At 41.2% G+C, this 24,509-nt stretch overlaps 1 long non-coding RNA gene across 1 annotated transcript; it reads left to right on the top strand.

The window, feature by feature from the left end:
• The first annotated feature begins 939 nt into the window (after positions 1 to 939).
• On the top strand, positions 940 to 5,546 carry LOC129560111 (uncharacterized). Its single transcript, XR_008686700.2, has 4 exons — positions 940 to 1,049; positions 2,978 to 3,052; positions 4,358 to 4,516; positions 5,251 to 5,546. It is a non-coding gene; the product is annotated as an uncharacterized LOC129560111 (long non-coding RNA).
• Positions 5,547 to 24,509: the final 18,963 nt, after the last annotated feature.

The following is a 24,509-nucleotide window of genomic DNA, read 5'->3' as shown; positions in this document are numbered from 1 at the left end:
TTACCAGCTGAGCTACCAGGGAAGCTGTGTTAGCTTCTACTGCATAGCAAAATGAATCATCCGTACATGTAGGTATATCATCTCTCTTTTGGATTTCCATAGACCTTTCTTTAGGGAAAGACTTGTAGAAATTGTTGTGGAAAGTAGAAATTTGGGGGAAGAAATAGATGCTTATTAAAGAAGTGCTAAGTGGGAGGTAATCACATGGTCTATTTCTCACAACCTCAGGGAAAATCCAGGGACTTTTGCATGCTTTTGGAGTGAGGTGGGTATTTTCCTTTATCTTAGTTGATATCAGGGCAGGCTGCCTGGCTATGTTTGGCTTACATTTGAACGACCCAGCGCCCTTAACTCTCACTCCCAGCTAGTGTAGCCTGAGACATGCTGTTTATACGAGGGAGAAGAGCCTCTCATCCTGTCTGGTATTGTGGGAGGGCTGGGGTGAGGGGTGAGAAGGAGATGGAGTCTCCCTGCCTCCTCTTCTTAGAGATTAACCACGGGGGTGTGGATCAGTTTCTTCTTTCCTTCCTCTGCTTGTATGTCCACAAAAGGTTACCCTGTAAAAGTCGGTTTTTCAGCCAGGATCATCCTTGTTCCATGAACATTTTCTAAGGTGGACTTGTGTTACACTCCTTTGCACTGTTTCCCATCACTATAATTATTTTAATGATTTGTAAAGTGGTCTCCTTATTTAGCGATCTGAGGTTAGTGACCCTTAGGAATAGCAACTGACCTTGAGCAGACTTCCCTGAATTTATAGAACTGAGATGATAATTGAGTAGCCTTGACCCTCAAGTTCATTTCCATTCAGGGAGCGTCAGTTCCACGCAGATGTGTTGGTCGTTTACATCAGGCACCAAATCAATGGTTTCAGGGAAACAGCTTCTCATGCATAAACCCTTACACATTTGCTGGCTGGAGAACAGTACTGTGTGTTCCTTACTAGTCTTTCCGGTTAGCTGCAAGAGACGAGGTGTACTATGTAGAAGGATTACTGGACTTTCCGGAGAGATGCATAATTTGCTGGCTGGAGAAGACATCAGTCTTTTGTAAGTCTGCGATTTTTCTATTTAAAATGGAATCTTTGGCTTCTTGGGATTCTTCTCCAGGGGACTGTAATGTGCACTGGTGTCACTGTGTAATTTCTTCAACAAGAGCTTGTCTTGGGAGCATCGCATTGGCTGGGAATTAAGAAACTTCTGTTTCAGTTCCAACCTCACCAGCAGCTTCTGTGTGACCTGAGGGAAATTAGTTAACCTCCTTGAATTTTATGTGCTTCAAAATGAGGGTCAGACCATTACCTCATAGTCTGGGCTCAAGACTCTGCAGGGAGCTGAAACCCAGAGCGATCCCCAGGTGAATGCTGCTAAAACCAGGCTTGTTCCTCGATTTGAAAAGCCCTCCCTGGTTCAGAAATGCATGGTTACTCATCTGTTAGCCTGCAGTCGTTTTTCTTGGGGGGAGGGGCGCTTATTATACAATACCTTAGAGTTGAGGGGTGAGTCACAATTTTTAAAGGATGTTACATATTTAATCTTCTCATTTGATTTTCTCCATCCCAGGGAAGGCAGAATTTGTTGTCATCTCAATTCTATAAATTCAATTTAGGGCAGGGAACTTGAAAGAGGAGTTAAAAGGTAGTATACAGTAGCATACAGGGCAATGTACATTCTTCCATAATCTGGCCCCATGGAAGGACAATTTCTATTTACATTTTCATAAAAAGTACGCTTTGGTATATACTGGATCTAGAATCAAAGTAAGTAAGTAAGTAAGTGTAAGTGTTAGTCGCTCAGTCGTGCCCGACTCTTTGCGACCCCATGGACCGCAGCCCACCAGGCTCCTCTGATCATGAGATTTTCCAGGCAAGAATACTGGAGTGGGTTGCCATTTGGTTTAAATCTTGGTTCTATCACTCAATGAGGAACCTTAGGTAAGTTACTTTATTCTCATTTTAAGATGGGAATAATAAAAGTACTCATCTCATAATGTCATTCTGTGGATTAAATTTTCTCCAGGGGAATCTTTCCATCCCAGGGATCGAAACCAGGTCTCCCGCATTGTAGGCAGATGCTTTACTGTCTGAGCCACCAGGGAAGATCTTATATATATATATGTGAAGTACTTAGTATATTGCCTATTATATAGTAAACTCCCAATTATGTTGTTTTATTACATTTTATTTTCTTAAATACCATCAAGTTATCCCAGGACACCATCAGTTATTCTTCTTTTAAGTGTATACTTTAAATATATATAACATCAGTAGTCTTTTATCAGAAAAGTACAAAGAAGAAAAGATTAAAAACAATCTATATTCTTTCCACTCAGATAATCCCTATTGATATTTTAAAAATAAATAACAAAATAATGCTCTTAAAAGTTTAGAAACATCAACTTTAGTAGATGTGTATCATTAGTAGATTTGATATTCTCATGAGAGGAATGTATAACATGGAAAGTTGGAATCTTCTCCCTTTTTGCAGGGTAATTTCTATTACCTTTTGATTATTTCCAGAAAAATGCACACATTACCACATCAAACTTTGCCCTTTTCACACATAAGATGTCATATAAAGCACACTGCTCTGCCCTTGCTTTTTTCCACTTCTATATCTGAGAGCTTTTCCACCAAACAGATCTGTTTAGTTCTTTCATGCCCTCCTTGCATCCCATAGGTGATACATTCATATATGAACAGATGTGTCATAGATGTATCCTAGTTCAGTTATCCTATTTTCTACTGATGGACACTGGGTAATTTTCACTTATAGTTAGTTTTCAGTTTAATTATGTATCAATGACTATCACTGTATGCATGTCTCGGAGAATTTTTATGAGGTATATCAATAAGGTAAATTCCTAGCTATGGGTTTACTGAGTCAGCAGTTTTAGTTTTGATAGTTATCTGATAGATCCTTCTCTACTAATTTACATCAATTTAACGCTTCCACTAAAGGCCATTTCCTTTACCCAGTTGCAGGTGCTGGGCATCCTCCAACTATAAGCATTTTCAAGAGTAAAGAGTATCATTATGTTATTTATATTTCTGGTAAGTGAAGAACATTATCTCTTTCTTGTTTGGATTTTATTATGAGTGAGGCCAAACAGCTTGTCCTATATTTATTGGGTGTTTGTCTTCTTTCACTATAAACTGTATGTTTTTATACTTTGTCCGTTTTTCTATTAGATTATTTAACTTTTTCTTATTTATTTATGTGGCCTTAAATACATAAATATGTGGTTTCGAGAGATATATTAAATCATATGAAAATTTAATTATGTCTTGAAATAAAAAATTTTGCTTAGGAGATATAGTAGATAAAAAGTGTGTTTGCTGGCCCAGCCTCTATTTCCTTTTCTGAAAAAAGCCCCCAGATTTTCCTTTTGGATAACAGCATGTTTTTACTCCACACGTTTTGGGTTTCTCTGTGTCTGGACACGTGATCTAGACTTGCACACCAAAGCCTTTCAAATTTCTGGCCACAGTACAGAGATTAAGACCCACACCCAAGCAGTGAGAGACTTTCCATGACTTTGCTGTATCCATTTGAGGAAAGGCACTCTTTGTCTCATTCCACTGCAATTACTAAGAAGGGTAGATAGGATGCTTTAGGAAATACAAAACAGTGGAGCCTCAAGTCAGAAGTAGGAGAAGGCAAACATTGATAATTGTCTTGTTGAATACCATGGGCCTTCTGCATAAAGTTAGCTTAACTAGGGAAGTTTGATAGGAAAGGATAAGCTGAAGATATGCAAAGGCAGGTGGGAAAAAAGCTATTAGGATGATTGAAATTGAAAACAATCCTGGCAGAGTTTCCTGTGCTATAAATAGGGAGGTCTACTCAATGATCTGGAGAAGGAAATGGCAACCCACTCCAGTATTCTTGCCTGGAGAATCCCAGGGATGGGTAAGCCTGGTGGGCTGCCATCTATGGGGTCGCACAGAGTCGGACACGACTGAAGCGACTTAGCAGCAGCAGCAGCACTCAATGATCTCTAATAATCTTATGGGAAAAGAAATCTAAAAAAAGACTGGATTATATGTATAATGATTCACTTTGCTGTACACCTGAAACAAACATAACATTGTAAATCAACTATACTCCAATAAAAATAATAATAATAAAAAATCCTGGCAGGGTTGCGAATGCCAGGCAAAGTTTGTCCACAAAGGGGAACTGGGCACTTGTTTTGAGTAACTGCACTATATTGTGAAATGCCCACATCTTAACAAGAGACTGGTTTAATAGCTGTTAGTCAGGTTATAGCCTGCAGTATCAGGGACACACTTCCTGGAAATGTGATTCAATATGCCTGAGCTTTTCTTTTTTAATGTATTTATTTTTAACTGAAGGATAAATGCTTTACAATATTGTGTCAAGCACAATATTGAGGGACAGAGAAGCTGGACACCTACAGTTCATTGGATCGCAAAGAGCCGAACAAGAGTTGGTGACTGAACAACAACAAATTGTGTTGGTTTCCGCCACATATCAACATGAATCAGCCATAGGTAAACATGTGTCTCCTTCCTCTTGAACCTCTCTCCCACCTCCCACTCCATCTCAGTCCCCTAGGTTGTCACAGAGCCCTGATTTGAGTTTCCTGAGTCATACGGCAAATTCCCACTGGTAATCTATTTTGCCTGAGTTTTAAAAATTTTTTTATAAAGTCACACACATTGATAGCTACAGAAGCATTGGAAATGAAGGATGGTTCTATTTTCGTTTCTCATTCTTTCTCTCCCTCCCTTTCTCTTTTAATTGGGAATCTCGGATTTGTACTTCACCATATGTCAGAGGGCGAGGTACTACCACATTACACATAGCTTAATAGCCAGAGTTCAAGATTAAAACCTTGGAAAGCCAGGATGTAAGAGTACAGTTTCATAATGCTGCTTACTTTTGGCCTTGAGCACCAGCTTATGATCATATCCCTTTTGGCAAGCTCCAAGTTTAACTTCCAATGAGAAGAGTTAAGTGGTGAAAATGTGTAAGATAAACTCATAAAATTAAGTTTCTAAAACAAGAATTAGTGAAATGAAAAAGCATAAAATCAGCTCAGAGTCAGGAAAGCTAGTAATTTATATCCACTTAAATATGGTTTCATTAAACTTTTTTTTTTTTTACGGTGTGATAGTAGCTGGGGTGACATATCAGCAAAATTCAAACCATGTAATAAAACCAGCCACACTGATGAAAGAGAAAAGTTCACTAAGTGTTGATCAAAATGCTTTTCTCTCTTCAGGATAAACTCATTGGAAAAGTCAGACTGGAGCCATACGGCTGAAGTTTGACCAATGAGCCATGGACTGAATTAAAGGGACAAGCTGTGTTGCCTTTTCTCCTTATAGGATCTTGAGGATTGGACTGTGGGGTGAGGCTGGGAACCAAGAGGGACACCTTCCCATTGTAAGTTCATCTATTTCGGTGAAAGACATTCTCCCCAGTTCCCCTTTCTTCTTTTCCATGTTTTTATTTCTGTGTATAATAATGACTATATTATTTGGTGTTACTGAAACTGACATATTTTAAATATATGAATTTTTCTGGCCATGTGCTTCTGTGTGCTTAGTTACTCAGTTGTGTCTGACTCTTTGCTACCCCATGGACTGTAGCCCTCTAGGCTCTTCTGTCCATAGGATTCTCCAGAACACTGGAGTGGGTTGCCATTTCCTTCTCTAGGGGATCTTCCCGCACTAGGAATTGAACCTGTGTCTCCTGCATTGCAGGCAGATTCATTAACATATGAGCCACCAGGGAAGCCCTTTCTAGACTACTGTGGAACCGAAACATTTGCATTTTAATTACAGTTTTTAACTTTAAAAAAAAATGTGGACCATTTTAAAAGTCTTTATTGAATTTGTTTCAATATTGTTTCTGTTTCTTCATACTTTGTTTTTTCGGCTACAGTTCATGTGGGATCTTAGCTCCCCAACCAGGGGAGTTAAACCTGCACCCCCCTGCATGGAAAGGTATATTCTTAACCACCGAACCACCAGAAAAGTCCCACATTTTAATTATTTTTAAGAGAACATTTTCTAAGGAGTATTATTACTTCTTTGGTATCTTTATTGGGACTTACTATTGTTCTTTGTGTCAGTATAATTCTGTGTCCATATAATAAGTCCTATGTTAGGCTGTCAGCTTTTGCTTATTTGTCATCCATGGTCACTGCCTCCAAGAAACACCTTTGCCTTTTCTAGTTTAAGTCCTCAGATATGAAGTGGTGAATATCACACCTGTGAGTCAGGTAGGGGACATATTTTTATAGCAAATTTTGGGCCATAGTGTGTCAGTATATTGTGGAGAGGATTCCCATGCTGAGCACATAGTTAAGATTAAATGACTCAAAAGGGCTTTAATGACTGGCTCTTCAACACTTAGTAGGTAGAATATTTTCCCCTTTTCTTGACTAGTTTTCCCCTTTCCTTGTTACCTGGCTACTTTTCTTTCATTCTTTTGATTTTAGCCATTTCCTGTGGGGGACCCTCTGTGACTATTCTGCTAAGTCTCCTCAAGTACTCATAGCTCTCAGACTTCCTGCATCATCACTAACTGTATCACATTTTACTCTAATTTCTTGTGTAATGTCTGGGTTTCCTGGTAGAAGCCTTGCAGGCTGGCATTGTGCACATTAAGGTTTCCCCAGCACCGCACACAGTGCTCTGCACATAGTAGGTGCTTTACAAATACTTGCTTAATAATGAGTAAATGCTCGATTCTTAAGTTAATGCAAATGTAATCACTGCCTTACCGTGCCACACAGTGAAAGTGGATCACATTGGCAACAAAATGGCGATACCTTTAGCTTCAGAAAAAGGGCAGCTTATGCTACAAACTTTGGTGTGTAAGAAATATCACTTTAGTTTTATATGGATGAAATTACCTCTATGTTCTAAGTTTCTTTCCTGTCCTGCTATTAGTGCTCAGTTGCTTTAGTATATAATCCAATACTTTCCGACCCACTGGACTACAGCCCACCAGGCTCCTTTGCCCATGGGGTCTCCAGGCAAGAATACTGGAGTGGGTTGCCATTTCCTTCTCCAGGAGATCTTCCTGGCCCAGGGATTGAATCCACATCTCCTATACTGCAGGTAGGTTTTTTTTTATTTTTTACACCCCTGAGCCACCAGGGAAGCCCCTGCTACTAGTAGGACGTGAAAACTATCACTACTGGGGCTCTCTTCCTTCTCATCTCATGGGCTAACCAAGAATCTGGAAAGTGTATGTAACTGGTGCCTGGAGAAGTAAGAAGACCTCTAGTCTTCAGTCCTTCATTGTCGCCATTGCTGTTATAATTGTTCAGACCCACTCACTGCTCAAAGGTAGCCATCTTCACTGTCATCAGGTCAATGGGGACTTAGGGCAATTTCTCTACCTTCATAGTCATCACTCTGAAACCTTGCCACTATCCTGTGGGATCATCTCGGCTCTCTTCCCTGTCCTGTGAAATCTCTCTCTTATTTCCATTAAAACATTTGCTTTCTCCCTTCTTTCCAGCCCAGTCATCTCAAATAGTTCTTGTAAACAAAGACCTTGTAAAACAAAAGCCAGGAGAGGTGGTGAACTCTAAGCAGTTTCTTCTCTGCCCTGCAATACAAATGCCACAAAGAAGAAGGTGAAAAGTGAAAGTGAAAGTTGCTCAGTCATGTCCAACTCTTTGTGATTCCATAGACTATAGAGTCCATGGAATTATCCAGGCCAGAATACTGGAGTGGGTAGCCTTTTCCTTACTCCAGGGGATCTTCCCAACCCAGGGATCGAACCCAGGTCTCCTGCACTGCAGGCGGATTCTTTACCAGGTGAGACACAGGGAAGTCCAAAGAAGAAGGTATCCAGAGGCTATTTGTTTCACATGAGGAAAGGGAAAAAAAGGGGAAAGAACAAAATAAATATTAATAACCAAAAAATTAACCTGAACTCTTAAGGACTGAATTGAGTCCCATCAAAATGTTGGTCTTCCCTGGTAGCTCAGTTGGTAAAAAATGCACCTGCAATGCAGGAGACCCTGGTTCAATTCTTGGGTCAGGAAGTTCCCCTGGAGAAGGAATAGGCTACCCACTTCAGTATTCATGGGCTTCATTGGTAGCTCAGACAGTAAAGAATCCACCTGCAATGTGGGAGACATGTGTTTGATCCCTCAGTTGGGAAGATCCCCTGGAGGGGGACATGGCAACCCACTCCAGTATTCTTGCCTGGAGAATCCCCATGGACAGAGGAGCCTGGCGGGCTACTGTCCATGGGGTTGCAAAGAGATGGACACAACTGAGTGACTAAGCACACAAAATGTTGAAGCCTCACCCCCAGCCCCCATGTAACTGTCTTTGTAGATAGGGCCTTTAGGTGGTAATTAAGGTCATAGAGTCCCTTGGACAGCAAAGAGATCAAACCAGTCTCTTCTAAAGGAAATCAGTCCTGAATATTCATTGGAAGGACTGATGCTGAAGATGAAGCTCCAATACTTTGGCTACCTGATGCAAAGACTGACTTATTGGAAAAGACCTTGATGGTGGGAGAGACTGAAGGCAGGAGAAGAAGGGGACGATAGAGGATGAGATGGTTGGATGACATCACCGACTCAATGGACATGAGTTTGAACACGCTCAGAGAGTTGGTGATGGACAGGGAAGTCTGATGTGCTGCAGTCCATGGGGTCACAAATAGTCAGACATGACTGAGCGACTGAACTGAACTAAGGTCATAGAGGTGGGATCCTAGTCCAGTAGGGTTAGTGTCTTTCGAAGAAGAGGAAGAGAGACCAGTGCTTGCTCTCTCCCCTACGTGTAAGGATACAGGAAGAAGGCAGATGTCTGCAAAGCAGGAAGAAGGCTCTTATCAAGAACAAAATATGCTGACAGAATCTGGAGGATTCCCAGCCTCCAGAACTGTGAGATGGTAAATTTCTGATTACTGGGTGGTAAATTTCAGACCACCCAGTCTGAGGATTTTCTTTTGTGTGTGTGGCTCAAGCTGGTGAAGACATGAACTTTGTGTTCGCGCCCCAGAGAGTCCCTGGGTTGCCCAGCAGAACCAGTCTATCCATTAGGTATCTTGGACAGCATCAGACTCACCATGGACTTAGGAGTCTATGAAACAGTTGGGAACTGAAAAAATACATTATTTTGTTTAAAATAAGAAAACTGCATAACTGAAACTAATAGCAAGTTTAATGAAGGGCGTATAAAACGTAATATCATACCACTCATGAATGGCTAAACTTAGAATGCATAACAACTTTTATTACATGTGAAAATCATTTATAGGTTAGACTTTTCTCACTTCTCAAGATTTCCCAAGTACTCACCATGGTTTCTGAGTATAATAAATTAAGTAAATTATAGCTGGGTGTGTCTTAGTCACTCAGTCATGTCCTATCCTTTGCGACCCCATGGACTGTATAGCCCACCAGGCTCCTCTGTCCATTGGGATGCTTTTACAGTTATTTATAAATAAAAAACCTTTTGGCTTTTCAAACCAAAGTGGTATTTAGTACAGGAATGTGAGTACACTGTTTTATGTTTGATATGGTGTGAGGCGAAATCCCTGAATTTCTAAAGGCCTGTGCCTTCAGCTCCCTCACTTCCGTGCAGTGTCCTGGGTCCTCTCTGCTTGAGAGCATCATGTAACTCTGATGCTAACTGCCTGGAGTTAGTGCAGACATCACTGGGGTATGCATGCGCTTCAACAAGGCTGCCCTCAGTTCATACACCAGCCACAGGCAGTGTACACCCCTGCAGTGTGCGTTACATTTTGTTTACCCATTTATCTCTTAGACGTTTGAATTGTTTGGACCTTTGGGCTGTTGCAAATAGTGATTCTGTGGACCTATTTACACGATCTTCTCAAATTAGTACACATATTCTTTCCTCCGCCATGTCTATCTTACTGATGAGCCCATCAAAAACATTCTTCATTTACAGTGTTTGTAGTTTATCAAATTTGATTTTATAAAGGGAACTGAGGTAAGCAGGCCTGTCTTTGTTGAGTCCCTAAGTTGTATCTGGCCCTTTGTGACCCAATGGACTATTGCCCGCCAGGCTCTTCTGTCCATGGGATTTCCCAGGCAAGAATACTAGAGTGGGTTTCCATTTCCTCCTCCAGGGGGTCTTCCCCACCCAGGGATCAAACCCACATCTCTTCTCTCTGCTGCATTGGCAGGCAGATTCTTTACCACTGTGCCACCCGTGTAGCCCCAAAATAAGCCTGTAGTGTGAGCTTTTCTGTTAATCTAGGGAGGGGTTAGGCTATAATTAATGTTTGTTGTAGCTGTAGGTGGCAGAGGCTTCAAAATATTCTAGTGACCTGTTTTTTAATCTCTTCTCTTGACTCTGGGCTTCCCTAAGTAGTCTTCCTCAGAGAAAGTCTGCATCTGGAAATTCCTTCAGCTACAATCCACTATTATTACATGGGAGCCCTGCTCATACAGTGCTAAGATATGGGGTAGGGGAAGCCTTGTCTAATCTTATGATTTAATCTCAGTCTTTTTATTTTCTTTATTATTTTTTAATCCTGCAGGATCTTAGTTTTCTGACAAGGGATCAAACTCTTGCCCCCTGCAATATGGGCACAGAGTCTTAACCACTGGACCATGAGGGAAGTCCTTTTTTCTTTTCTTTATTATAGTTGGCATACAGCACTATATAAGTTTAAGGTATATGGCATAATGATTTGATTTACATACATCATGAAGTAATTATCATGATAAGTTTAGTGAACATTCATCATCTCATAGATACAAATTAAAGATGTAGAAAAAATTAAAGTTAAAATTTTTTTCTTGTGCTGAGAACTCAAGTTTTACTTTCAACAACTTTCATATATAATATACAGCAGTGTTACAGTATGTTGTACATTACTTTCCTAGTACTTATTTTTATCTGATAACTGAAATTTTGTGCCTTTCTCCAATTCCCCCTTCCCCAAACCCCTTCCTCTGGTGACCACAAACCTGATCTCTTTCAGAGTAAATCTCAGTCTTTTGGTGGGCCTGTGTTGCTTTACTGTAACCTTCAAAGTGTTTCTTAGCTTCCCCATATAGTCAAAGCTATGGTTTTTCCAGTAGTCATGTGAGAGTTGGACTATAAAGAAGGCTGAGCACTGAAGAATTGATGCTTTCGAACTGTAGTTCTGGAGAGGACTCTTGAGAGTCCCTTGGACAGCAAGGAGATCAAACCAGTCAATCCTAAAGGAAATCAACCCTGAATATTCATTGGAAGGACTGATACTGAGGCTAAAGCTCCAATTCTCTGGCTGCCTGATGCAAAGAGCCAACTCATTGCAAAAGACCCTGATGCTGGGAAAGATAGAAAGCAGGAGGAGAAGGGGCAGCAGAGGATGAGATGGTTGGATGGCATCACCGACTCAATGGACATGAGTTTGAACAAACATGGGGTGATAGAGGACAGAGAAGCCTGGCATGCTGCAGTTCATGGGGTCGCAAAGAATTGGACATGACTTAGTCACTGAACAACAACAATCCCTTGTCACTGAGCAACAACAATCCCTTGGCTGGGACAAGAAGGCTAGAGGGTCCTTGGGAGAAGAGCCCTTTCCCAGAATGGACAACGCTCTGATAAAGTCTTCCTTGAGAGTAAGCCTTCGAGATGGAGAATGCTTTGTATTTCATGGTGATTACTATCCCTTGTCCACTGCCGAAGCAACAAGTGACTTTATCAGCTCTTCACTGTGTGCACCTAGTGGAATTCTGGAGGTGAAGCCCCAGACATGTGGAGGGGGCTCCCAGGACTGTTGTCCCCAGGAGTTTCTCATTCTGATGCTAGTCCATACTCAGCTTCCCTCAGTTGGTCAAAATTACTATTTATGTTTTCCTACCAGTTTATGGCTTCAGCAGCTTCTGCTTCAGGTAAACAGATCTAGGATGCAACTTGCCGAATTTACCTGTCTTTCAAAATTATAAGTAGCCCTTTACCCTGTGTTCTTAGTTCTCTGATGGGTCAAAGAAAAGTTGTTGATCTTTAGTTTGTTTGACTTTCTCTTGTAAGGACAAGAATGACAACTTCCAGACTCCTTACATATCAGATCTGAAGCCAATTGTTATTTTTAAAAACTTAAGAAATTAAAGAAAAAAATTTTAACCTTGATAATGTACATTTCAGCTTCTCAGAATCCTCATGGTCATAAAGCTCTTCTCAGTGTTTCTGCTAAATCTTCAAATTGCATTGCTTCTCATTAGTCCCTTATCCTTTGTCCCATCTTAGTTAAAGTTGAGAACATCCATAAACCTAATATTCCCTCATTCATGAAAGAGACTTTTAGGTCTCTCCCAGCTTTATCTTCTCTAAGCTAAATAATGACAAATGTTCTAGACTTCCTAATGTCACTATTTTCTGAATACATTTTTCTTTTATTTGCTCCTTTCTGAGTCTTCTGAGCTCTGTGCTTTTGAACTCTGATTTCTTGGTATCTTGGGAAAACTTGTAGCTTCAGGAGTAGTTCTGGAAAGTCCTAGATTTTGAAACCTTTCAGGAATTTATAGTGAAACTGGGGAGTCAGGAAATTTGTATACAAGGATTAATAAAAATAGAAGGCAGAAGGTGCTAAGTATATTTGAATGACACAGACAAGAGTGCTATATAATTCTGAAGACGGTGTATCTGTTGAGGGCTGGTTTGGTGAAAAAGTGGTTGTAGAGGATGTAAACTGGAACTTGGGTCTTAGAGGAACAGGAAGACTTCGATAAGTGGAAAATAGTCATGAGGGAATTCTGAACAGAAAAACCAAAAAAGACATAAAAGTGAAAGTGTTAGTCACTCAGTTGTGTCTGAATCTTTGCAATTCCATAGACTATAGCCCACCAGGCTTCTCTTTCCGTGGAATTCTTCAGGCTAGAATACTGGAGGGGGTTGCCGTTTCCTTCTTCAGGAAATCATCCTAACCCAGGGATCAAACTCAGGTTTCTTCCATTGTAGGCAAATTCTTTACCATCTGAGCCACATTCAAAGAATAAATAGTTTGGTTGACATAGAATCCTTTTAAGAACATACTGGGAAGATACCAAGGGACCTGCTTAAGAAGTGTAGGATCCTTCCTGTGGGCGAAAGAGGCACTTTAAGATATTCGACTGAGGGATGTCGTATTCAAGGCTGGGTTTTAAGAAGATTAAGATGAGGGTGGTATATTTGGCTGGATTGCTATGGAAGAGTGAGTGGAAAAGAATTAGAGTTAGAACCCAATATTTAGGGTTGTAATTGTCATACTTTCAAAAAAAAGTATAGGGCAAATCCATTAATAAGTACAGTGATGGCTACAGTAAGAATGATCAGGGTTTGTTTGTTTGTTTTTTTGCCTTAGCATCTATTTCCTAATATCTAGAAATAGACACGGGCAGGGGTATAGTAGGGTGAACTACACTATCCTGAAAGAGGGAACAATCTCCCTCTGTAGATTCTCAGGTCTGCTCTGCTTCCTCTCTCTTAGCCATTAACTATTTATCTGTCTAGTTTTGGTTTTTATCTTGTGGTCCAGATTTCTCTGACTTGTTATGTTGCTTGGCTGTGATTTTTAAGAGGAGAAAGGTTGCAAATACCTTTTGGCTCCCATCTTGAAAAACACAGTCCTTGGGAGAGGCAGCTTGAACATTACCTCTGTAAATGTTGGTAATGTAAATCCTTTCTGAAGCAAGGATTACCTCTTTCTATAGATGAGAAAATTGGCGGTATACAACTGGTAAGAGGTAGAAGAAAAATCCAAACCCAGGTCTGTTTGACTTTAGGCTGAACTGCTTTAGGGTCATGTGACCATGTCTATGTACATTTCTGTTATGTTTATTCAAAACTGTTCACTGGCTCACTGCTTCTCTCAAAGGATAAACCAAGTCACAGCAACAGGACTACAAGTCCCCACGTGATCTGCAACATCTTCCTCATTACTCTTTGATCTCCACTCCCTTTCACCTTCTCCACTTTTATGTTGGCCTCTTTGTAATTCCCTGTACCAACCAGGCTTACTTCCATCTTTGGGTTTTTGCACTAGCCTTTCTTGCAGTGTGGAACATCCTTAACCATAAATATCTGCTTTGTAATGACATCACCTTCTTCAAGTCTGTGCTCAAATTTTCACCTTTTTCTTTGGGACTATCCTGATAATCCTATTTAAATTGCAATCTGCTCCTTACTCCATCACACCCAAATCCTCTTACTTTTTCTATTTTTTTCTCCCACAGTAATAATCACCATCTTCTAAATGATACACTTACTTTTTTTTATTATGCTTATCATTTGTTACTCTCAGATAGAAAGGATTCTTGTCCTTTTTGTTGTTCACTGAAATATGCCAAGCATGTAGAAAACAGCATCTAGAAACCTAGCAATTATTTAAAAAAAAAATCATCGAATGAATTACTTTTCTTGCTTTTGTATTTCCTATAATTAATCCTAAAACTACTTGGAGTGTTATAAAAATCATGTCAAAGCTAGAACGTCTCTTTATGTATTCTCCTGGGAAGCCGATAAAGAATGTTTGTACAAGTTGTTGAAATAGTCTGGATTTCTCCATTTCAGATGTAAAAAGAAGATATGAAGTACATGGACTATCTGTTAGTTTGATATTCTTTGTTGCAAGTTCAAGAAAAATTATTCCGACCTGAAGTTTGCTATCTCTACTATTTTAATTAGTTGATCAGATTTTAATTGCCTGATAATTGTTTCACTCAGTATTATGCACTGCTTTTGAACTGTGTTGCTGGGGAAGACTCTTGAGAGTCCCTTGGACTGCAAGGAGATCCAACCAGTCCATTCTAAAGGAGATCAATCCTGGGTGTTCATTGGAAGGACTGATGCTAAAGCTGAAACTCCAATACTTTGGCCACCTCATGCGAAGAGTTGACTCACTGGAAAAGAGTCTGATGCTGGGAGGTATTGTGGGTGGGAGGAGACGGGGACAACAGAGAATGAGATGGCTGGATGGCATCACCGACTCGATGGACATGAGTTTGAGTGAACTCCGGGAGTTGGTGATGGACAGGGAGGCCTGGCGTGCTGTGACTCATGGGATCGCAAAGAGTCCGACACGACTGAGCGACTGAACTGAACTGAACTGAATTATGCACTGGTTTTTTATACAGGGATTTAAATGATAAGATATAGTAGAGTTGTTTCCAACATCAGAAACAAAACTTAAATTGGATACAATGTCACAGCATTCCAGAGTTAGTACCTTTAAATGTGTCCATTGTGGAACCTGGTGGGGATGGGGGTGGGGCTGGCTGGAATTGTTGCTAAAAGAATTTAGGAAATATGTTTTAGGTCATTTGGTGAGCAGGAATCAACCACTCAACCACCCCTCAACCACTGAATCCATGTTAAGAAGCCTACATTATTTGTAACCAAGCTACTTTCAATAAAAAATTGCTAGATTAAACAGCAGTCACCAAATCCAAGATGCTACCTCCATTGAAGTGGCATTTTAAAGCTACACTCTGGAGTTCAGACTTCAAAAGAGCTCTTTTTGTCATAGTTAGTAATAACAAAGGTTTCCAAGGCAGAGCCTTTTAGCACCCTGTATAATTCTCAGTACTTCATAGATCCTCAAATTTAATTGAACATATACTCTCTAATTATCCAATTTCTACATGAGGCATGTCTCAAATGAGGGCCTCCAGTGGACCTGCAGGCATTTAGCATGCTCTTTGGTTAACGTACTTCCTATCTGAGTGATTAGAGGTAATGAGTTCAACTGTCAAGGAGTACAAGGACTCTGCTTTTAAGCCTCCAGTTATACTGATGGTTTGCTACCTTGCCCCTACCTTGTAACATAATGCTTTCTAACTGAGATGGAAAATGAATATTTCCCTATCGAGCTTATGATGTGCATCAAAATTTAGTTCCTGGGGTCAGAGTCATATGCAGGCACCTCATATTTCTTTAAAGGACTGGAGATAATGTGCATAACTTTGGGTCCATTTTTGGTCCACTGGTTCTCAAATTTTCTTTATAAGAATTGCCTGAAGGGTGTATCAAGTATAGATCCTGGGGCCCCACCTGCAAGGATCGGGATTACCTCACTGAGGAGAGGCGCTCAGGAGTTTGCATGTGTTAAGAAACTCCCCAAGGGATTTACCTGTAGATGCTTTGAGCAACAGGAGAGCTTGTGTGAAGTTTGAGAAGATCCATGACCATTCTCATGTGTAATGCTATGAATATAGCTGTTGGTGAAACTTATCCCCTGCTGTACTTTTATTCTGTGTAGGCAGTGCCTAAAGATCAGTGAGAATGCACAAAATGAAGATTTGATACATCAGTGGAACTCTGATAAAACAGATGGTAGTAGTCCCCCCTTAGCTCTGGTCTCACTTTCCATGGTTTCAGCTACCTGCAGTCAACTGTGGCCCAAAAATACTAAATGGAAAATTGCCAGAAGTAAACAGTCCAGAAGTTTAAAATTGTGTACTGTTCTAAGTAGCATGATGACATCATTCCACTATGTCCTACCTGGGATCCCCAGCTGTTGACACCATCTGCTCCTGACATCCACCTATTGACATTGTCCTGACTTGATGATCCAGGATCACCTGGAGTAGATAACCCTCCTTCTGAGTTAACAGTCACAAAGTCAGTAGTTCTAATGCTATGTCACAGTGGCTATGTTGTTCATGTCACTTCATCTTGTCATATAGGCATTTTATCACTCTACATCATCACAAGAAGAAGGGTGAGGACAGTGCACAATAAGATACTTTGAGAGAGAGAAAGGGAGACACACACCTCCAGAGAAAGAGAGAGAGACTATATTCATATAACTTCTATTGTAGTATATTATTATTATTCTATATTATTATTAATTACTGTTGTTAATCTCTTATGTTGCCTAATTTGTAAAGTAAGCTTTATCTTATGTATGTACAGAAAAAAACTATATGTAGAGTTTGGTACCATCTAAGGTTTCAGGCACCCACTGGAAGGGATCCCTCATAGATAAGGGGACCATTGTACATTGAATTGGTGTCAGAGTGAGAAATCTAATTTTTTTAAAAAGGACTTTTTAAAAAAGGATTTCCCCCCAAAGATTACTTTTTCTTTTATCTCATTGCTTGCAGCTTGCTTGAGCTTGAGCATAAGTGAGCTTGCTTCTAATCTATTTTTGTCTCTTTCCACCATACCATGAAATCTATATGTCGCTCTTAATTTTAAGTTTTTATTTTGACCAAAGTCATGGAGCTAGTCTAGCCTACTGCTGGCATTTTAGACAGCCAGGAGAAAAAAAGTAATATAATCATGAGCCTAGAAAAAAAAAGTAAAATGCCAGTATTCCACCAAATAGATTAGCAATTATACTAGCAGAAATAAAGGACAGACATGGCTTCAGGGAGTCCTTTTGATCTGCACTTCATGGGGAAAAGAAAAAACCTTAATGTGTTCATACATGATTCTCAGTGACTTCTAGAAACTGCTTTTGTCACTGAAATACAGAGCAACCACAGAGTAACAAGAATCAGACAATTTTGTTCTTGTAGTAGCTGTTTCATGTCATTTACAAATTCAGACCATTGAAATTGTCAAAGTAATTTAGTGACAAAGTGGTCAGTTTCAAACTTCAATGTTCACGTTTAGAAGGTAGCACCATAACCTCACAAAAACATGTTTTAGAGACATAGTCACTATATATATTACCCATTATATATATTTTTAAAAATATATGTCACTGAAGTAGCTGGTGTTGATAATTGCTAATAAGCATTTCGGTTCTTGCAGAATATTGTATCTTTTTTGCCAATTAGAAATAATTATGTATAAAAGTGAACCAAGTTCATTCTCATTCATTTTCACTTTTTACCTTCTCCAAGAAAAAATATACTAATTTGTTCAAGTATCCATTGAATTTAGCATACAGTTTATTCACCCCCAAAATTGTGAGAACATTTCAGCTTATTTCACATTCAATCATAAATTCTCTTTAGACCATTGTTTATTGACTCTTGACAGAAAAAATTGAAATGACTTAATTCATTATAGAAAGTCATAGAGACAAAATTATGTATCATTATTATATTAAATGATTTGAGCCCATCTCATTCTGTTGACAAAGAAATGGACAATATAATTCATCCGAGTGGGGACTAGGCATTCGAATATTTTTAAAGCACCACGGTGGTGATTCTGTCACCGAAATTCAGCCTCTGTATACTGGTGCTGGATTAAATCTCAGAGACAGAATTTGGGGTGAATTAGAAAGAAATAGCTTTATTGCTTTGCCAGGGAAAGGGTTCACAGTAGGCTAATGTCCTCAAGACTGTGTGTCTCCCCCTGGATGGGGTATGGAAGAGTTTTTTTTTTTTTCCTTTTTCTTTTTAAATCAGGCATTTGTAAACAAGAAAGCGTACATTAATTACATAAAAAAGCTTTCTGAATAGTAGAGTAAGTCATCATAATGTCATTAGCAACAGCAAAGAAGGGGACAGGATGCGGGCACTCCTGGTGGGCACCAGAGTGGGGCTGTGGTTTTTTTCCTTAATTGAAAAAAAAAGTGTCACTTGTGACTCCAGACTTAGAGCGAGAACAAGACAGCCCCCCACAAGCCCCGTGGGGAGGCACGGAGGGTGCGTGGGTTTGCCCAGCAAGCCGGGTGAACCCTGGGCATGTTCATCTTCCTTTAGAAACAACCCAGAAAATAGGACAGCTACTGGTAAGGAAAGGGTCCCGGGGGAGGACCCACCACTTACACGCATGATAAACGAGTGTAAGAGGAGAGAGTATTTACACGGTCAGTTTGACAATCAGAGAGTTCTGTATGAAAAGCAGGACACTATGAGTGAGTTAGCTGCTCCATAGATAAGAATGTTCTTGCTCTTGTTCTTTCCCTTCGTTGGAAATCTTCTTGTAGCATGGAAATAATGAGTGATTAAACTGTATATATAAACTGTGGAAAATTCTGAAAGAGATGGGAATAACAGACCACCTGACCTGCCTCTTGAGAAACCTGTATGCAGGTCAGGAAGCAACAGTCAGAACTGTACATGGAACAACAGACTGGTTCCAAATAGGAAAAGGAGTGCGTCAAGGCTGTATATTGTCACCTTGCTTATTTAACTTATATGCAGAGTACATCATGAGGAATGCTGGGCTGGAAGAAGCAGAAGCTGGAATCAAGATTGCTGGGAGAAATATCAATAATCTCAGATATGCAGATGACACTACCCTTATGGCAGAAAGTGAAGAGGAACTCAAAAGCCTCTTGATGAAAGTGAAAGAGGAGAGTGAAAAGGTTGGCTTGAAGCTCAACATTCAGAAAACAAAGATCATGGCATCTGGTCCCATCACTTCATGGGAAATAGATGGAAAAACAGTGGAAACAGTGTCAGACTTTATTTTTTTGGGCTCCAAAATCACTGTGGATGCTGATTGAAGCCATAAAATTAAAAGACGCTTACTCCTTGGAAGGAAAGTTATGACCAAACTTGATAATATATTAAAAAGCAGAGACATTACTTTGCCAACCAAGGTCCGTCTAGTCAAGGCTATGGTTTTTCCCATGGTCATGTATGGATGTGAGAGTTGGACTGTGAAGAAAACTGATCGCCGAAGAATTGATGCTTTGGAACTGTGGTGCTGGAGAAGACTCTTGAGAGTCCCTTGTACCGCAAGGAGATCCAACCAGTCCATTCTAAGGGAGATCGATCCTGGGTGTTCATTGGAGGGACTGATGCTGAAGCTGAAACTGCAATACTTTGGCCACCTCATGCGGAGAGTTGACTCACTGGAAAAGACTCTGATGCTGGGAAAGGTTGGGGGCGGGAGGAGAAGGGGACGACAGAGAATGAGATGGCTGGATGGCATCACCGACTCTGTGGACATGAGTTTGAGTGAACTCCGGGAGTTGGTGATGGACAGGGAGGCCTGGCGTGCTGTGATTCATGGAGTCGTGGAGAGTCGGACACGACTGAGCGACTGAACTAAACTGACTGAAACTGTGTACACGGTCATTCTGGTAATGGGGATTACAGACGGGGAGAGTCAGCAGCCTATGCAGAGGCCTCTTTTGAAAGAAACCCAACTGCAGCTGCTAAGCCAGAGCCCGGGGACCCTGCCCCCGAGGACAGGGACGAGGACAGACAGCCCCACGCCGGCCTCGCCCGGCCCGGGGCCGCCACCGGCTCTGGCAGGTCATGGGACTCTCGCGGTGGGTGTGGAGTTGGGGCGGGGGGTTGAGGGGCGCTGCGGAACCAAGCCGCCGGACCCACCGCCTTATCTCAGCTCTTCCCGACATCAGGGATCAAGGTGGATGGTCGAGGCCCAGGCCCAGACGGAGCCAATGGTCAGATGTGCAGGCAAGCAGAAGGGAGGCGAGGCGATGCGTTGCCCTCCATGCAACTTGGAAAAATGTGTCTCCCTCTGGAGTCTAAAAACTCAGAAGGTGAATGGAGCAAGCAGGCGGCCTGAGACGGTGGGTCCCAGGGGCCCTGCAACCTCACTGCAAGGTTCAGATGGCCACAGAACACAGCCGCAAAGAACCACACTGACAAACTTAAAGCTTTGCTCCAACTAAATCATTTAGTTTCCCTTCAAGAAATGACTTAAAAACACAACTGGAAAAACAAGGCTGAACACAGCATTCTGAGTGTTGCATGACAACTGACTTTCTATACGACATGGTAATAATGCCCATTGGTGGATATAGTATTCAGTTAAGCACAGTCATGTCCCACTCTTCGTGACCCCATGGACTGCAGCATGCCAGGCCTCCTTGTCCCTCACCAACTCCCGGAGTTTACTCAAACTCATGTCCATTGAGTTGGTGATGCCATCCAACTATCTCATCCTCTGTTGTCCCCTTCTCCTCCTGCCTTCAGTCTTTCCCAGCATCAGGGTCTTTTCAAATGAGTCAGTTCTTCGCATCAGGTGGCCAAAGTATTATAGTTTCAGCTTCAGCATCAGTGCTTCCAGTATATACTCAGGACTGATTTCCTTTAGGATGGACTGGTTGGATCTCCTTGCTGTCCAAGAGTCTCTCAAGAGTCTTCTCCAACACCACAGTTCAAAAGCATCACTTCTTTGGGATATAGTATGGCAGGGGTTTAAAATTCCATGCATACAGATTTAATAACTGCCAAGAAAAACAGAAGCAAAAATTTTTTTAAAAAAGAAAAACAACCAAACAAATGCTGCATATACACGATGTCTCTTTGCACTGCACTTTAGAAGTGGGACCAGTAGCACCCAGCCAACCAAGGGCAGAACCCCACCAGTGACCTGATCACTGGCACTCTGCTTGAGGAGTCTTATACTGTTCAAGGAGCAGGGTGTGATCAGCTCATGGATATTCTCCTGATTGATTGGTGATGAGGTAATCTGAGTCAGCATCGTCAACCTTCTGGTTTTATCAATTCTGAGGCCTATGTCACCTGTGGGCAGCATATAATAAACTTCTTCCATCTGGTAAGGATCTCAGTCTATACAAAACAGCTCCAAGGACATGGCTGAGAATGTAAGCCGTGGCCCTTGAGGAAGAACTAAATGCCCTTGATTTTGTTTAGTGGTTAGAGTATTATTATTTTGCTTGCTTGACTGTTTTCCTTTCTTTCCGCATTTTCTCACTTCTCTGATTAAATTGGTCCTTTGACTGAAGTTTTTCTACAGACAAGAATCTGCAGAATCTGGTCCTCCAGCAGCACATTGGAGAGGGAGGGCGTGGGTGGGGGTCTATTCTGGGAAGTCCTCATAGAGTGCTGCTCAGTTATGTTCTAATGCACAGCGACGTAAAAACCCTGCAACTGGACACATAGGAGCTGTTCAGTGAATGAGGCACAGGGCCTTTGAGCAAGATGAGGCTTCTGTTAGTGCTTGTGCTATGAGGATGCAGTTCTTGTTGCAAGCATGCATTTGGAAAGTAATTTCCAATTTTAATGTTTATTTATTTACTTAAATAAATTTAGTATATTCAAATTTATTTAAATAATTTGATACAGTGTATTTAAATTTAAGCTGTAAAGGATAAAGTCTTAAAAAAAAGAATGGGTTGTACAAAACTTGAGGTTTCCTTGGTAGCTCAGTGGTAAAGAATCTGCCTGCAATGCAGGAAACCAGGGTTTGATCCCTGGGTCAAGGAGATCCCCTGGAGAAGGGAATGGCAACCCACTCCAGTATTCTTGCCTGGAGAACTCAATGGACAGAGGAGCCTGGTGGGCTACCGTCAATGGGTTCCCAAAGAGTCAGACATGACTGAGCAACTTACACTTATACAAAACTCACCCTCTTGTCGTAAGCACTGTACATTTCCCCCCCTATTTGACAGGCTAAGTAGGTGTCTTATCCACGACTAGGGGAGTCAGGATCACTGCCACATTTTGTGGCCCTAAATGCTTATTTCTTATCACACTGACAGACCCCGCTGCCTTCTCTGTGTCTCTTTTTGTGTGTATTTTTCGGGGCCAGGTCTGTCATACATTCAGCTGTGCACATGTCTGAACCTGCCATGGGAAGGTAAGTCCTTGTGTGGTAGAGACAGTGCCATTGGCCCAGTCTGTCCCCAAAGAGTCTGCCTGTAGCCGCTCACTGCAGACACAGTGATTACACGTGGAAATGGGAGGTGCCTCTTGAGGGCTAGGGAGAGGAACCAGAGAAGCAGTCAGATGGGCACTGAGCATGACTCTAACTATCTCAGTTCTGGTTCTGGCCCTGCCGCTTACTAGTGGGGAGATTTGTGACCTTATTTTGCTACATTGTTAAACAAATTTACTTTACTGAAGCATAGTTGATTTACAATGTTGTGTTAATTTCTACTGAACAGTAAAGTGATTCAGTTATACATATATATATATATATACATATATACATTGTTTTTCATATTCTTTTCCATCGTGGTTATCACAGTATATTGAATATAGTTCCTTATGCCCTGTGGCTAAGCTGGTAAAGAATCTGCCTGCAATTTGGGAGACCTGGGTTCGATCTCTGCGTTGGGAAGATCCCCTGCAGAAGGGAAAGGCTACTCACTCCAGTATTCTGGCCTGGAGAATTCCATGGACTATACAGTCCCTGGGGTCACAAAGAGTTGGACCTGACTGAGCAAATTTCACTTTCACTTTCATGCTATATAGTAGGACATGTTGTTTATTCATCCTGCGTATAATAGTTTGCATCTGCTAATCCCAAACTCTCAATCCTTCTCTCCCTCTTGGCAACCACAAGTTGATTCTCTGTGTTGTGACCCTACTGACTCTCAGTTCGCCCATTAGTGAAGTGGAAAAACTAAGTTCCAGACTCTTCACACAAGGCCATCACGTGGATCAAGTGACATGATGAAAAATCTAAGTTTGTGGATTGACAGCTACTAAAAAACAAGATTAGGCAAGATGGCATGGCACAGTCAATGAAAAGAAATGGACTTGGGCTCAGAAAGCCTAACTTAAGTAACTTAAGTGACTGAAGTGACTTAGCACATGTGCACATATCATTTGACTTTCTGAGCCTCCATTTTCTCATCTCTAGAATGAGACTATTTGTACCTGGCATGCCTACTTGAATGATATTACTCATTATGTAAAAAGAGAGGTGCGTGCTGCTTAGTCAGTCGCATCTGACTCTTTGTGACCCCATGGACTCTAGCCTACCAGGCTCCTCTGTCAATGGGATTCTCCAGGTAAGAATACTGGAGTGGGCAGCTTTTCCCTTCTCTTCCCAACCCAGGGATTGAACCTGAGTCTACTGCATTTCAGGCAAATTCTTTACTGTCTGAGCCACCAAGTAGTTAGCATTTAGCTACCCTAGACACAAGGGCTACAACCCTGAACAAGACAGCTTGTCTGCTGTGGTGGAGCCTACAGCCTCTTGGAGCAGACAATGGATTTAAAACTACTTTGTCAATTGTAACGTGGTAAGCAAATGTGTACTACTACATTAGCAATGTATTGTTAATATTACAAAGTAGAACAGCCTTCTAGGTAAACTGAAAAAATTAACCATTTATTTTGACCTCTCATTCCAGTGTTCCAAATATAGGAAAACTCTCAGGATTTTCTGAGCTGGTGTTCAGAGAATACATGAGATCAACTTTAAGAAGTTGGAGTTGTTTGGATTTCCATATTTAATTATCACGTATTTATATGAAAATATCTCGCAGAGTGTTTTAAGTGTTTACCAAAAAGTAGATATGATGACCCCCAGTCAGATTCTCTTAAGTGTGTAATTGAATTCTGGAAATCATGAAGGCCTAAGAGAAATTCCAATACTGTTTCCAGGCCACTGGGATGCCCAGTAAGGAATTCCTTGTCAGTTTAGTAAGTATGGCCCCAATTCCATCATGTCCTGATAGGTTATGCCAGAGGCCATGTGTGCTAAGTCACTTCAGTCATGTCCAACTGTTTGTGACCCCATGGACTGTAGCTCACAAGGTTCCTCTGTCCATGGGATTTCCCAGACAAGAATACTGGAGTGGGTTGCCATTTCCTATGCCAGAGGATCTTCCCAACCCAGGGATCCAATCTGCATCTCTTGCATCGACAGGTGGATTCTTTACCACTAGGGCCACCTGAGGCCATATAATTGTCCTAAT

Source organism: Moschus berezovskii, chromosome 16 (genome assembly GCF_049115385.1).
Source record: "Moschus berezovskii isolate FMDL1 chromosome 16, NW_MosBer_1.0, whole genome shotgun sequence".
NCBI classification, from domain to species: Eukaryota; Metazoa; Chordata; class Mammalia; order Artiodactyla; family Moschidae; genus Moschus; species Moschus berezovskii.
The sequence above is the reverse complement of the archived record's forward strand: the minus strand, read 5'-3'. Positions and strand labels throughout refer to the sequence as shown.